This window comes from Poecilia latipinna, unplaced genomic scaffold (genome assembly GCF_001443285.1).
Source record: "Poecilia latipinna isolate Pla-1442-1.1 unplaced genomic scaffold, P_latipinna-1.0 Scaffold30, whole genome shotgun sequence".
Taxonomy (NCBI): Eukaryota; Metazoa; Chordata; class Actinopteri; order Cyprinodontiformes; family Poeciliidae; genus Poecilia; species Poecilia latipinna.
In genome coordinates this window covers 247,106-260,091 of record NW_015112646.1, presented here as the reverse complement: position 1 = coordinate 260,091, position 12,986 = coordinate 247,106, and the positions used below count along the sequence as shown (strand labels likewise).

The 12,986-nt window shown below is 39.4% G+C and overlaps 1 long non-coding RNA gene across 1 annotated transcript; it reads right to left on the bottom strand.

Annotated features, from left to right (window-relative positions):
• Window positions 1–734: 734 nt before the first annotated feature.
• Window positions 735–12,486, bottom strand: LOC106952095 (uncharacterized). Its single transcript, XR_001425917.1, has 2 exons — window positions 12,430–12,486; window positions 735–1,013 (listed from the first exon to the last, which is right to left on the bottom strand). It is a non-coding gene; the product is annotated as an uncharacterized LOC106952095 (long non-coding RNA).
• Between the last annotated feature and the right edge of the window lie 500 nt (window positions 12,487–12,986).

Below are 12,986 nucleotides of genomic sequence, written 5' to 3'. Positions count from 1 at the left end.
TTTCAATGCAGATTTTGGTTATGGCATTCAGTAACAGTGAAGCATCAATTTTTGTCTTCCAAAACCATAGTTATGGATTCGGTTTTTTTAGTTTCTTGTTTTGGCAGGAACTGATCACACACAAAATATGATGCCTCGTGGCTAAGAAAACGATTCAGCTGCCCAAGAAGTAATAAACATCATAACAGAGCAAACACAATGTCAGTTTTACCCTTGTTAATCACTTCTCAAGAAGTTTTATTATTCTTTGTTTCAAATCAAAATGCGTTCACGTTTTGCTTTTTTTCCTGCTTAATTTTAACACTAAAGAATATATTGTCTGTGGCTCACACTAGTCACATTTATTTTCTTCTTCTGGACTAAAATTTGCAGTCGAATAGTGACTTTGGAAGTTTGGGTATGACTGAATGATACAATGGCCACCAAAGACATCAGCACCAAAGTCTTTTTGGCAAGAAAACAAACCGTTTTGCGTTTACAGCAGCAGTTAGCCACACTCTGAATTTCCAGACAACACATCATTTTCAATAGTGAAGATTATGTTTAAAATTACCTTAATGCTTTGAAAAGCAATTTTGATTTATTCGCGTTTGATACTTAATATTGATGTTTTCTCATTCCAAAGAAGAGCGAAGTTTGTTCTTCAGTATCAGACTGGAAGATGCTTATAGTTGCATTTTTAATTTAAAAGCAAAAATTCTTCACAGTAACCTCTAATAAAAACCCTAAGAAAACTTAGAACAATACAACAGATTTTATCCAGGGGCTATGTTTGAACTTTTGCAGTGCAAATTAAGATCCCACAACGTACTGATGACACACAACTTTATCAGTTTTCCGTCTTGTTGATGAAGACGCTGCATTATTAATATGCTGAGCCGAGGAACCGTTAGCGCTGCGGTGTGATGGAGGTGTGCTGCGCCATGAGCTCTGTCCACGGCGGTGTGAGGTATGCGGTATGGCTTGGGGGCAAGTAGTCAGGCAAACAGGCTGCGAGCCAGTTGTTGAGTTGTCTGCAGAGAGAGAGAAGGGGGGAGGAGGGTAGCTTGGCTGGAAAACTCTAGATCTGCCACAGCTCTTTTTCACCGTTTGCACTCCAGTGGTTTAGTCACCAGACCTGCCTATTAAATCAAGGACCTCCTTTGAATGAGAGTGACAATTATGCCCCGATGAGTTGCAACCCCCCTCCACCCATTCTGTTCCACATCCTGTCCCTTTGCTTTTTTTTTTTTTTTTTTATAACATTCCCTACCTACTCCGTTTCATCCTGCTTCCACCAGTTTCTTCCTTTGCTCTGTGTGACTTGTTTTTTCAGGTCTCGGTCAAATGGGAAAACACTGCGTTGCATCTCTGGCCTTCTCTCAGTGTCTGTGCAGCTTCTCTGAAGAATAAAGAGACGAAGGTTTTCATTTGGCAGTGGGAACACTAATTGTGGCAGCAGTGTAAAACACGCATCCCATGACTATTATGACTTCATATGTCTCGTTTGCTGAGGTTCTGTCATTTGGATCAGGAGGGACAGGAGGAGCAGAACTTTTAACTAAGCTTGTGATGTGGCATGAGGGACAGAAGTGTCCTCCTATCTGTCTGGCATATTAGAGCCGAATGAAATATGTCAACAACTTCTGAATGGATAATTTTTTAGCACAGGTGTATGTGAAATATTTGATTTGAAGTCTCATGATCGCTAGAGTTTAGTTAAAAGAAGGAATAATCTTTGAAGAGGTAGATAAGTCAAGTCAATTCTGTTTGTATAAGAAATTTCAGCAAAACGGCAGCTTTACATGTCAAAACATAAAATAATACTCAATTATGAAAAAAAGCAACAAGCAACATTTGGCTGTCATCAAGAATTATCATCAAATTTACATCAAATACTGCATATCAATCAATGTTCCTGTTATTAATCAGAGGCAACTTTATATAGGTGGGTTTGTGGCTTTTATTTAACTGTTTCAGCAGTTTTGCAGTTTTCTGGAAGTTTGTTCCAGATTTAAGAACTGAATGCTGCTTCTCCATGTTTGGTTCTGACCCTGTGGTCGCAGAGAAAACTTGGACCAGGAGACCTGAGTGGTCTGGAAGGCTGATACGACAACACATCTTTAATGTACACTGCCTGGCCAAAAGAAAAACTGCCGCCTGAATTTAACTGCGCAAATAGGTCCAAACTTCCTATTGGATAGTTACTGCATGGACAACTGTCTTTTTACAAGAAAAAAAATTAAAAATAAAAAAAATCTAAGGAGATTGGAGAAACTGCTAAAGTTTGGTTTAAATCTAGGCACTGTTGCTTTTTATTTTAGATCTTTTAGTTGACTTCATGTTGTCGTCTTTTCAGGTTGACAAAAAATCTTAGGTTTAACGTGTGAAAATTAACTACAAATTACGATATGACAAGGGGGCAAAGACAAGTCTCCAAAGGCTTGTTTCGTGTCAACTTGTTTGCTTTGAAAAGAGTGAAAAATATTAACGATGATTTATTTAAGTGTCACGCTTTGAAATGTGTTTGTTTTCTGGCTCAACAAATATCAACCCAGTTCAAATGTTTAGTCACCAAGAAGAGCCACAAAAGTGAACAATGTGAGCAAGTAACATTCAAACTTTGTTCAGAAAAGATTAGACGGGAAAACCGTCAGAATAATCCTCATGGATATGAAACACTGTCATGAACATTTGGCTGGAGCTTAGTTTCACCGTGCAGTTTACCTGCGTAGGATGGGAGTGGTTTCAAATATCATCTTACTGCATATTTCAGTTGCAGGGAGTCTGACAGGCTCCACACTTGCAAGTGTAACCGTCGACTCTGGAAAATGTTGTCCTTCACTTCAACTGGGTCTTTCCGTCTTTCTTGACCAGTATCAATATGTGAGCAACTTGAGTTTTTGAATACTCAACTCTTGACCCCAAACACACAGAATTACTGAATATGCTTCTTTCTCCAACAAAATGGCACTTTTAAACAGTAAAAAAAAAAAAGAAAAAAAGTTAATTGAAAGACAGCCATAAAAAGTCTCCCCATAAGCCATGAAGGAAGTATAGCAAACATGTGGAAGAAAGTGCTCTAGTCAGAAGAGACAAAATCTATTTTTCATCCTACAAAAAATTCTTACCAACATTTTTCATCTCTCCTAAAAGGACATATAGCTGTAATTGCATCAGTGGATCTGTAAGGTATTGACTCTGGGGACTGAATACAGATACACGACACTCATATGCACAAACCGGAATTACTTCTTTAAATGTGTGAAAACCGTGCAACATTTTTAAGATAATTATTTCAAAACATGAAATTTAAAAAAATCAAAATGACCTCCATATGACTAAGTCAACATGTTTGTAAAGCTCAAATTAATAATTAAATAATTGTGAGCACATCAAGTAGCTGAATTTAGCAAATTTATACCTCTTAAATCAGCACAAAAAAAAGTCAGTAAAAATGTGTTTTTCAACTGAAATATGCAAGATTTTACTGTTTCACCTTTCTGTTGTATTTAAGAGGGGATCTGATAAGACAACTACTCGTCCCACCGAACGGTTGAACCACTTGGGCGACAATGGATGGATGAACAAACTGGGGGTTCAATGGATGGACTAAGGCTGGATGGACTGAGGGGTTGATGAATAGCTGTACCGAGGGTTGGTGGACGGAGAACCAGACGGATGGACAATCTATGGGGTTGATGAATAGACGAACCAAGGGGTCAGTGAATAAATGGACTAATAGACAGACTGAGGGCCACTAGATGGACAGACAGAGATGACCACACTGAGAAGTTGATAGGATAGGCAGATCATTGGATAGATGGACAGACGGACAGATGGACTGAGGGGTCAGGACATGGACAATTGGACAGATGGATGAACTTAGGGGTTAGTGGATGGACAGATGGATGGATGCTAATATTTATCTTAGAAGCAATGCGAAAAGAAAAAGGTCTTAAAATACAACAGAGTTTTTCTTTTCTTTTACTTTACACCTATCCAGACCTAAAAACAAATACTAGAATCAAATTCTACACCTCTTAAGACTTTCTAAGACTGCAACTTTAAGTGTCATGGCAGCATTGTTCCCCTACGTTTCAGGTGAAACAGATTTTAAGGAGTACAGTGGAAGAAGCCTTTCCATTTCATGTCAATGCCAAGCAGTGACAAGCAACAGATTTATTTAAAACACAGACGTTTCTTCTTACTGCTTTGCCCGTGTCTGCGTTGGGAATGAACTGAAGACTCTGGTGCAGGCACACAGCATTACAGAGCAAGCCGCACCCCTATACCTCCAGGCAATGCTCCAGCTCTGCACGCTGCTCATACGCCACGCTCTGCTTCCCTCTCTTGCTTGGCCCTTAACTCTCTGGTCAGCACTCCACCTAGCTCCAGTTCTTCTACTCTGCTTCCCAAATGCTTAATGACCTTCCCTCTACAGCATGAACAGCAGCTGCTACCTGTCTTTGGATTTTGGCACAAACAGTGTTGCAGAACCCAAATCTGCCTTTACAAAGGCTTTATTTCGTCTTCCTCCGATTAAAACTTGAACAAAGCTTTTTTTTTTTTTTTCCAGGGGTCCCAATAACTATAATGCAGTGTCTCTTTTTCCCCCAATCACAAAGGTTCATGAAATTTTCTCATGAATACCATGAAGCAGGCACTCAAGAAGGGATACAGGGAGTACGTCACCAAGCCAAAAACAAATTCAACAAGGCAATCAGGCTTGAGAGTAAGGTTGCCAACAGTGACTCATTCTGCAGAAAAAGAGTGAAAAAGACTCCTTATTCTTTCTCTTCAACAGCCTTAGCCCCACTTATTGTCTCATGAAGCAGTAAATCCTACTTATTCAGCCTTCCTATGTTTGTAGGTCATAGGTTATTGTACAGTATATATGCAGATGATGAAATGCTCTCATTTAATTGTAAGAATACTTTAAAGTATGTGCTAAAAGTAAAAAAAAAAAAAATCCCAAAAATTTATCACTGAACACAATGGTGGCATAATTTAGATTCAAAGCCATGACGTATTATCCTGCTAGAAGTGGAAATCTGCGCACCGAGACAGAAATGGTTAACAACAATACTCAGGTTGGCTGTGGCATTTAAATAACACACAGTTGCTAATAAGGGGCCCAAAGTGTGATGGAAAAAATAACTCCACACCAACATACCAACACCAGCAGTCTAAACTATTGATTTTGTTGTTTTTTTTTTTTTTACACTAAATTCTGCATACTGTAGTTGTAACAAGTGGCTATATGAGCTGTTGTTGCCTTTCTATCATTTGAACCAGTCTGGCCATTCTTATCTGACCTCTGACATAAACAAAGCATTTTCCTCCACACAGCAACTGCATGTTCTCTTGTTGGCATTCCCTGTAAAGAGAAAATCCCAGTAGATCAGCAGTTTCTGAAATACTCAGACCGGCTCTTCTAGCACCAACCACTATGCCAGATTCAAAAATCACTGAAATCCCTTTTCTTCTCCATTCTGATGCTCAGTTTGAACTTTAGCAAATTATCTTCATGTCTAGATGCCTGCAAGTAAACATATACCCAACTGATGCTGCTTGTGAGTTTGTTAGTCAGTATTAATATATTTAAACTTATTAAGGTAGGTCGTAATAGAAGTTAACTACTCATGTATGACCTCAGTAAGTAGTTTATAGCCCTAAAAAAACCCACGTCTTAAGAAAGTATACCATTTGACCCTTAAAAGAGCCTCAAACTCCCGCATTAGCTAGCTAGCCATCATATCTAGGCTCTAATTCAATTTTGCAGGAGTTGTTTTTATTTTCACCCTCTCTAGTTTTGCCATCTACAGCCATACGGGCACAGTGGAGAAGAAGGGAAAGGAGATGGCCTGGTCTGAGTGGGTTCACCTTTCAGTGGGTGAGACAGATGCTTGTTTACTGGCCTCATTATGTCAGCAGCTGTCCTGAGCAGGTCACTCGGCGGTCCTCTGTCCACCTACTGAGACACATAAGTCCAGCACCTGCCAGGGGACACACTGTAAAGCATAGTAGACATGAGAAGAGCTTGACAAGCTCTTATTTAAATTGCTGTCACTTGGCCTCTGTTCGCACAAGCATAATAGCAGCTTGAAACTAAATATACCCTGGAGTAATGGCCTCATGAAGTCATGCAAACGTGCAGAGAAATTAGTGTTTTAGACAATGCACACTAGAAGGATATTCACTTGAAATGATGAAATAAAGAGCAGCTTGAACTACCGCTATGCTTGAAAGGCACATTCAGGTATGTCTGTTTGAAAACATGCAGTAAGGCCAGAGAACAAATACTTTGAGTCCTGTTAGTTACAGGTTTTGAAGAGAACCTGGAATTGACTCTAATCTGTATCAGTAAATCAAAGCATGAAAGAGTTTGGACATTGGACACAAAACTCTGGTTGGTACATCTCCGGTCTTAATTGACATTTGAAACCCATCACTGCTAAAAATATAGCATTAAGATACCCCCAGCAATTAGAGCTACACATGCAAGACCTGGCGTAGTACTTTAGAAAACGTTCAAGTGTCACAATAACACTTCAGAATATTGAAGTACCCACTTGAGCACACTAAGTGGATTGTGATGGAGATAAGACAGGGATTATTTTCTCAAATTCACACTAACTTGACAGAATAAATGACGGTTTTACGTGGTAAAAACCGACCTGGTTTTCTCAAAATTGAGAGCTTTCAGTTCATACTCTAGAGAAAATCCATTTTCAATTGAAAGAATTTAATTCCTCTCATCATGCAACTTTAGATCTCTAAAAAAAATATCTCGCAAAGATAACCTGAGTGATTACAAACCACATTGTTATATATTCAACCTAACCCTATGTGAAAACACAATTACCCCCTTGTTTAATCAGGAAATAACTATGATTACCTGCATTATTTGGTTCAGTTTCCGTAGCTTGATTACTGCCTGACTCAAAAAAAAAAAAAAAAATCAAGAAATCACTTAAACAGAATCTGTTAACATGTAGTAGGCTTAAAGATCTCTGAAAGCATCAGATCATTTCCTGATCTAAAGAGAAATCTAAAAGAGACGAGCAGCAAAGTGTATCTCATCATTTAATGTACATTAAATTATGTCTTTAACAGACACTGAATGCTTTGTGCAGAAGTGTTTCTCAGAAGTATTGATGCTTCTGGATAGAAGAGGTCAAAAAGGGATGAATGCTCAGCCCACAGGAATTATCCTGAGTGGATCAAAAACCTCATCTAGGAGGTCAAAACAGAACCCAGAGCTTCATTTTAAAAACACTGCATGCCTCACTTGCCTCAGTTAAGATCAATGTTAATTTTTCAACCGACCAGAAGAAAGAGACGGGAAAATGAGAGACTTTCTGGGAGAACAGGGAGAACTTTCTGTGAGAACGCCATGGCTAAACCAAATGAACAGAAAGGCCCATTACACATTTCCCCCAATGATGAAAGATTTGCATTCAGTTCCATCTGGTATACGACTAGCAGCATTTCAGAAAGAGAACATCACTTGGATGTTCTTGGGTGGCTTTGCTTCTTCAGGATCTGGACGACTTGCCTAACTGAAGGAACGATGAATTCTCCATACTAAGAAAAATCCAGCCAAAAGTTTATTATCTTAAGCATAAACACTCTTTGGTCATGCAGCAGGGCCATCTGGACGTGAATCCAGCACGGATGCTGTAGCATGACCTTAAAAAATAGGCAAAAAAGAGTGGGCCAAAGACTTATTATTGGTAGCCATAGCAACTGCATGATGGTTGTTGTTGCCGTTGAAACAACCAGGTAATAGTTTCAGTAGGAACCACTTTGGCTTGGATTGACAGTCTTCATACATGCCTGTGCAGTTTAGAAAACGAGTAGTTGGATGGTAAAACTTGTTTTGCTTGTGTGTTGAAATAATATCTCACACTGCATCAATACATGCTGAATCAATGTAATGTCCCAAAAATAAAAGTCTTGTTCCTGTCCACAAGACATTTTAAAGTCACGTCTTTGACCGTCCTGGCATCCATTAGCGTGTTGTTTTTCCTCTCTGCAGTCCCCACAGCTATAATCCCTTTTATTGAAATCCGTGTCACCTGCCACCTGCGCAGTCCAACACCCTAAAGCATTAGACGGCTGGCATAGTGATGGCCACTGCAGTAAGAGGAGACCGCGGAGACCTTCTTCTGCGTTTATTGACGGCCTTTTTTTTATCGATTTATATGAATGTTCTTTATGATGAAACTCTACCAGAAGGCCACAACATACACAAAATTTGAGATTTTTCTTTATATACTGCCCAGCTCAAGCAAATCAAGAAATCTCCCCACGTGTGTATTAGCATTTCATCCTCCAGCAACACCAGAGAGAGCCTTGTGTTTTAGGGAAACATGGAGACAGAGAGGGGACTCAAACCACGAGGGAAGAGGAAAAAGAAGACAGAGTGCACAAGAGAAAGGAAAGCCAGAGGGAGCAAGGAAGAAGGGAAGATGGAGCGAGAAGAACGTGAGGCAATTTTGCAAACCTGTGACACATTAATTATTAACAAACTCAGGGCTACATGCGTAAACTCTCCCCTCCTTGTTCATTCCCTCTCATCCTTCCTTCACGCTCGCCTCCTGCGGAAAATGGTCGCACCCGAGATGCCGATGGATACATGTCCTCACAGCGTTCGTGGAGGCAGCGTGTGACGCCCATAACATGAAGCATGTCAAAGGGTTGGAGGAAGGTGTGAGGCAAGAGAGTCCACAGAGTGGGAGGACAAGAGGGGAAAAAAGAGGCAGTGAGGATTACAGGAAGCGGAGAAAGGTCTGGACCGGGCATGCAGCTGCAATATAAAGTAGAGGTAAAAGACAAAGAAAAGCTCCAAAGAAAGGGAAGGACATAAAATAAGAGATAAGGTCAGTGGGAGAGAGTCTGGTAGACTGCGAAATTTAAACAAAAGCGAAACAACCAAGAGTTTAGTTGCATTCTCGGAGAAAACAAGCAGGAAACAGAATTCAACCAAACGCCTGTGAAAACTTGCTGAACTCAATCCCGCAAGGAAAATCTCACATGCATATCTTTGTTTGCTGCTAATCATTAATTTGTGGTCAGCCCGTTTGACTTTCAGCGTTGTCTAATCAATGGTCTGGGGTGTTGCAGTAGGACAGCACAAACACACCTCTGTGTGTGTGCACACCCGTTCTTGTCTGCATGCAAGTGTGTTGAAATGGTGCTGCTTGAACGGTCACTCTGCCCCTCAGGCAGTGATGTGTGTTTGGAAAGCAATGGATCCTCCCCCAGGAACGGAGGGAGGAGATGCGTGTGAATGTCGCTACACTACTTTGGCAGCTTTTTTTTTTTTTTTTTTTTGCTACTCTTTCTCGTGGCTTTTGGGCGTCCGTGAGGGAACCAAAGCAGATACAGAATTTACAAAAACAAACGCCAGACAGACAACTGAAATGACCCCAGACACCCAGCCAAAGAAGGACTCAAAAAGTTATAATTATTAATAATAATAATATTCAACAGTTCTAAGATTTTTTTTAACAAGTACAAGCTCAAAAAATTATAACTTTATCATTCTTTGACATATGTAAAACAACAGGATGTGGATTTTCTATTTTTGTGTATACATACAAGAAAAACCACAATCTTATCCATTTTTAGCATGCCTATCCTCAAAATTTCCAAGCTTGAAGTTGGAAAAATAAACTGATACCTAGAAGTCAGCTTTTTAAGGGTAAGAATTGCAGGTTTCTAACCAACCTTAACCTGAGAATCCAACATGGCTGCCTTTCATATAAAACTGTCAAAGAGTTCGAAAAGGATAACGTGACGTTCTGTGAGGTTATTATTGAGTAAACAAATCTTAGAGTTTAGAAAGTAAAATGATTTATGAACCTTTGATAAATCAATTGGTCATGAATACTCCAGTATTATGTAGAAACACAGGAACAAATCTTCTTTGATGCTGCTGTGTGACGCATGATTTCCACACATGGAAATGTCAGCAACTTAAGTAATTACCACAATAAAAAAAGTTTATTTGCGCTCATTATTTCTATTTGTTCAAATTTCCAAAGCACAGCAACAAATATTGTGCTGCAGTGTTTGAAGTACAGCATGCTGATAAACACAGATAAATATTAGCTTGTAAAGCATGTAGTCTGATTATTGAACATATTAGTTAGTAAAGGTCACTGGTTTTCAAGGAGAGAGTTAGGTTTTAAATCATTCCCAGCTACAGTCTCTAGCTTCAGGGGTTTTGGACCAGCATAAGTTGCCGCCAGTATTCGTCCATGACTCGCCGTTTTCCACTTCATCTCGGCTAATTTGTTTGCATTTATCTTGCCCAACTCCAAAGTTTCTTTTGTGTTCGGCTAATGGCACCCCAAGAACAACCGTGGTATTTGTACCACAGTTTGACAACCATGGCTAGAGTGTATTTATGAGCTAGTGGGGAGGCAAAATGCAACTTTGTGATGACAGTTAAGCCCATAAACATGTTTTTGAAAGTCATTTTTTTGCAATTTCACCAAACTCGTTTATATATATATATATATATATATATATATATATATATATATATATATATATATATATATATATATAAAATGAGCCAAATCCGTGCTGTTGAACTAGCAATATCATAGTTTTATTCCATGTGATCTTCTGCCTTATCAGACTGGAGGCTTACATTTCCCACAACATCAACATGAACATGAGGGGCTCAGTTCTAATACTGTAGGTTTAGGTGAGCCGCCTCGAGCCTTAAGCCTCAAGCAGAGAAGAGCAAGCCGAGAGTCCGGGTAAGCTTGAGTCTTTCCAACGCCTCTCCACGGGATTTTTTTTGCCAACATTACTTTTATCCAAATTGTAATAACTCAAGTGAACCAGGTTATAATAATTTTTACTGCAACTTCTGAAGCAGTAAAAACTTTTTTAAGGTGTGCAGTATCTCCCCTTAGGCCTATCAACATACTTTGATGTACTGCTATTAGCACTACTTGCTAATATTTATGTGCGATGGAGCACTAACATTTTGCATCATCCTGAACTATTTCCACACTGCTGTAAAGATGCTTTCTTCAGACTGAACAGAGAAGCAGATAGGAAGATGGACAGAACAAAATCAGGGTACACCTGCATTTTTCAGCTTGTTAGAGGAAGGGAAATAATGGAGGCGTACAATAAGTGCTAAGATAGCTTAGATCCATTTAATTCAAATCAGTTAATATACTTTAACAAGTGTCAACCCCTGTCATAACAGAAAGTAATTGATGCCATCTTATTATGCAAGTAGGTAAAAAAAGAAATCTATTTTAGGAAACTCAACCCACTGCATTGAGTCACTTGCATCTCCTGAACGAACATGTGGCACCATTGAACAGTTCTCTGCAAGAATCCATACGGCGACAGTGGAGAGGAAACTCTTTTTCAAATGGAAAAAAACTCCAACAGAACCCAGTGGAGCAGTCATCTGCTGCTGAGTCTGTTTGAGAAGACAAAGACAACTCATGAAAGACACATAAGCACTGGTTAAGAACGTCTTTCTGTGTTTAAGACAAAATTAGGAGTGAATTGTAGCAGCAGATTTTTTTTTACTGGTTTGAACAAGGACAAACTCTGAGCCTGAAGTAAAATCCTTGGAAAGAAAAACAATATGTATATGAAGTCAGTGGCAGCAACAGTTTTGTCAGTGGCTTTTTTCAAAAGAGAAAAAGGATTAATCACATGAAAATTTCAAATTAAAATTTAAGTTCTTTCCCCTGACAGCAATTGGTGTACATTTCTTCCAGTGTACGAAGATCTATGTTTGTGGTCTTCTGCACGGATTTTATGACTATATGCAGAGCTGTTGCCATAACACACCAGTATCCTATGAACGCGTCCAAAGAGGATCAGTGAACAGACACCAGCAGCTGTTGGGAATGTTTCAGTTTATGAGGCAATCTCAGTTGATATGTAATCTTCGTTGGGCCTTCTTGACCAGAGATTTGAGATATTTGTGTGAATTTGGTGGGAGTTCCCAAGTGGATGGAAAAAGCTACCATGAAGTATTCCAGTGCATGTCCTACCAGGCAGATAATGAGTACTGGTCCTAATGCAACTAATCCATGGCCCTACATATTGAGACTGTTAGTTTCAGACTGATTTGTGGCTTGATTTAGGTTGCAATAGCGTGTGACGGTTTACTAGTTGTTTTTTTTCCTTTCTTTTTTAAATGGGATGCCAGCCATGTATCCCTCCTGACAACTAGCATTTGTAAAGTTATTTTACTTTTGTATTTATTTTATAACCAGTCACACATGGACCATACACTTCAATGCTGTTGACCCTTTAGTACAATTAAAGACAAAAAGTATTTCTTAAAAAAAGGTCTTCTCAGGGCAGGCATAGGTTCCTATACAAAATTTAAAATTTAAAATTTTATTTACAATTATGAACATCACACACACAAATAATAAATATACTTACTGGTCACATGACAGTCCCACAAGAAGCAGAACCAGGAATCCTTTCTTTATATCAGCACTGGACAAATGTAACAATTTAATATCATTATTGAGCATAAATGATTAGTTTTTAGTCATTTAATTTTTAATTCTAGGACTTCCGAGTAACTTTTAAACCTTTGACGTCACAAACTTCCCATTACTTCCGGCTTCCCTCGTCAGAAAGGCTGGCTCACCAGTCGACGTATTTTTACTTTTTTTTTTTATTGTAGCCACTCGGCATAACAGAGATGCGATTAGGAACAGGTGAGGTGAGGGATTACACGGCCTCGGATTTAATTTTAATAGTTCCAGCAAGGGACGGCAACGCCGGTGAACTGGGGGCGGCGATTGTTGCTATAAAACCGCCTGGAGGGAAACGGCCATCTTTACAAACTAGAAATTAACCAGTTTGAACAGCGGACCAATCAGGTGAGTTCAGGGGAAGACTGGGCGTGGCCAGGGGCGTGTCTGAAAGTGTGACAGGACGGAGGGGGCCGAGGGAGAGAGGAAAACATTGTAAGCAGCTTTATGCATCAA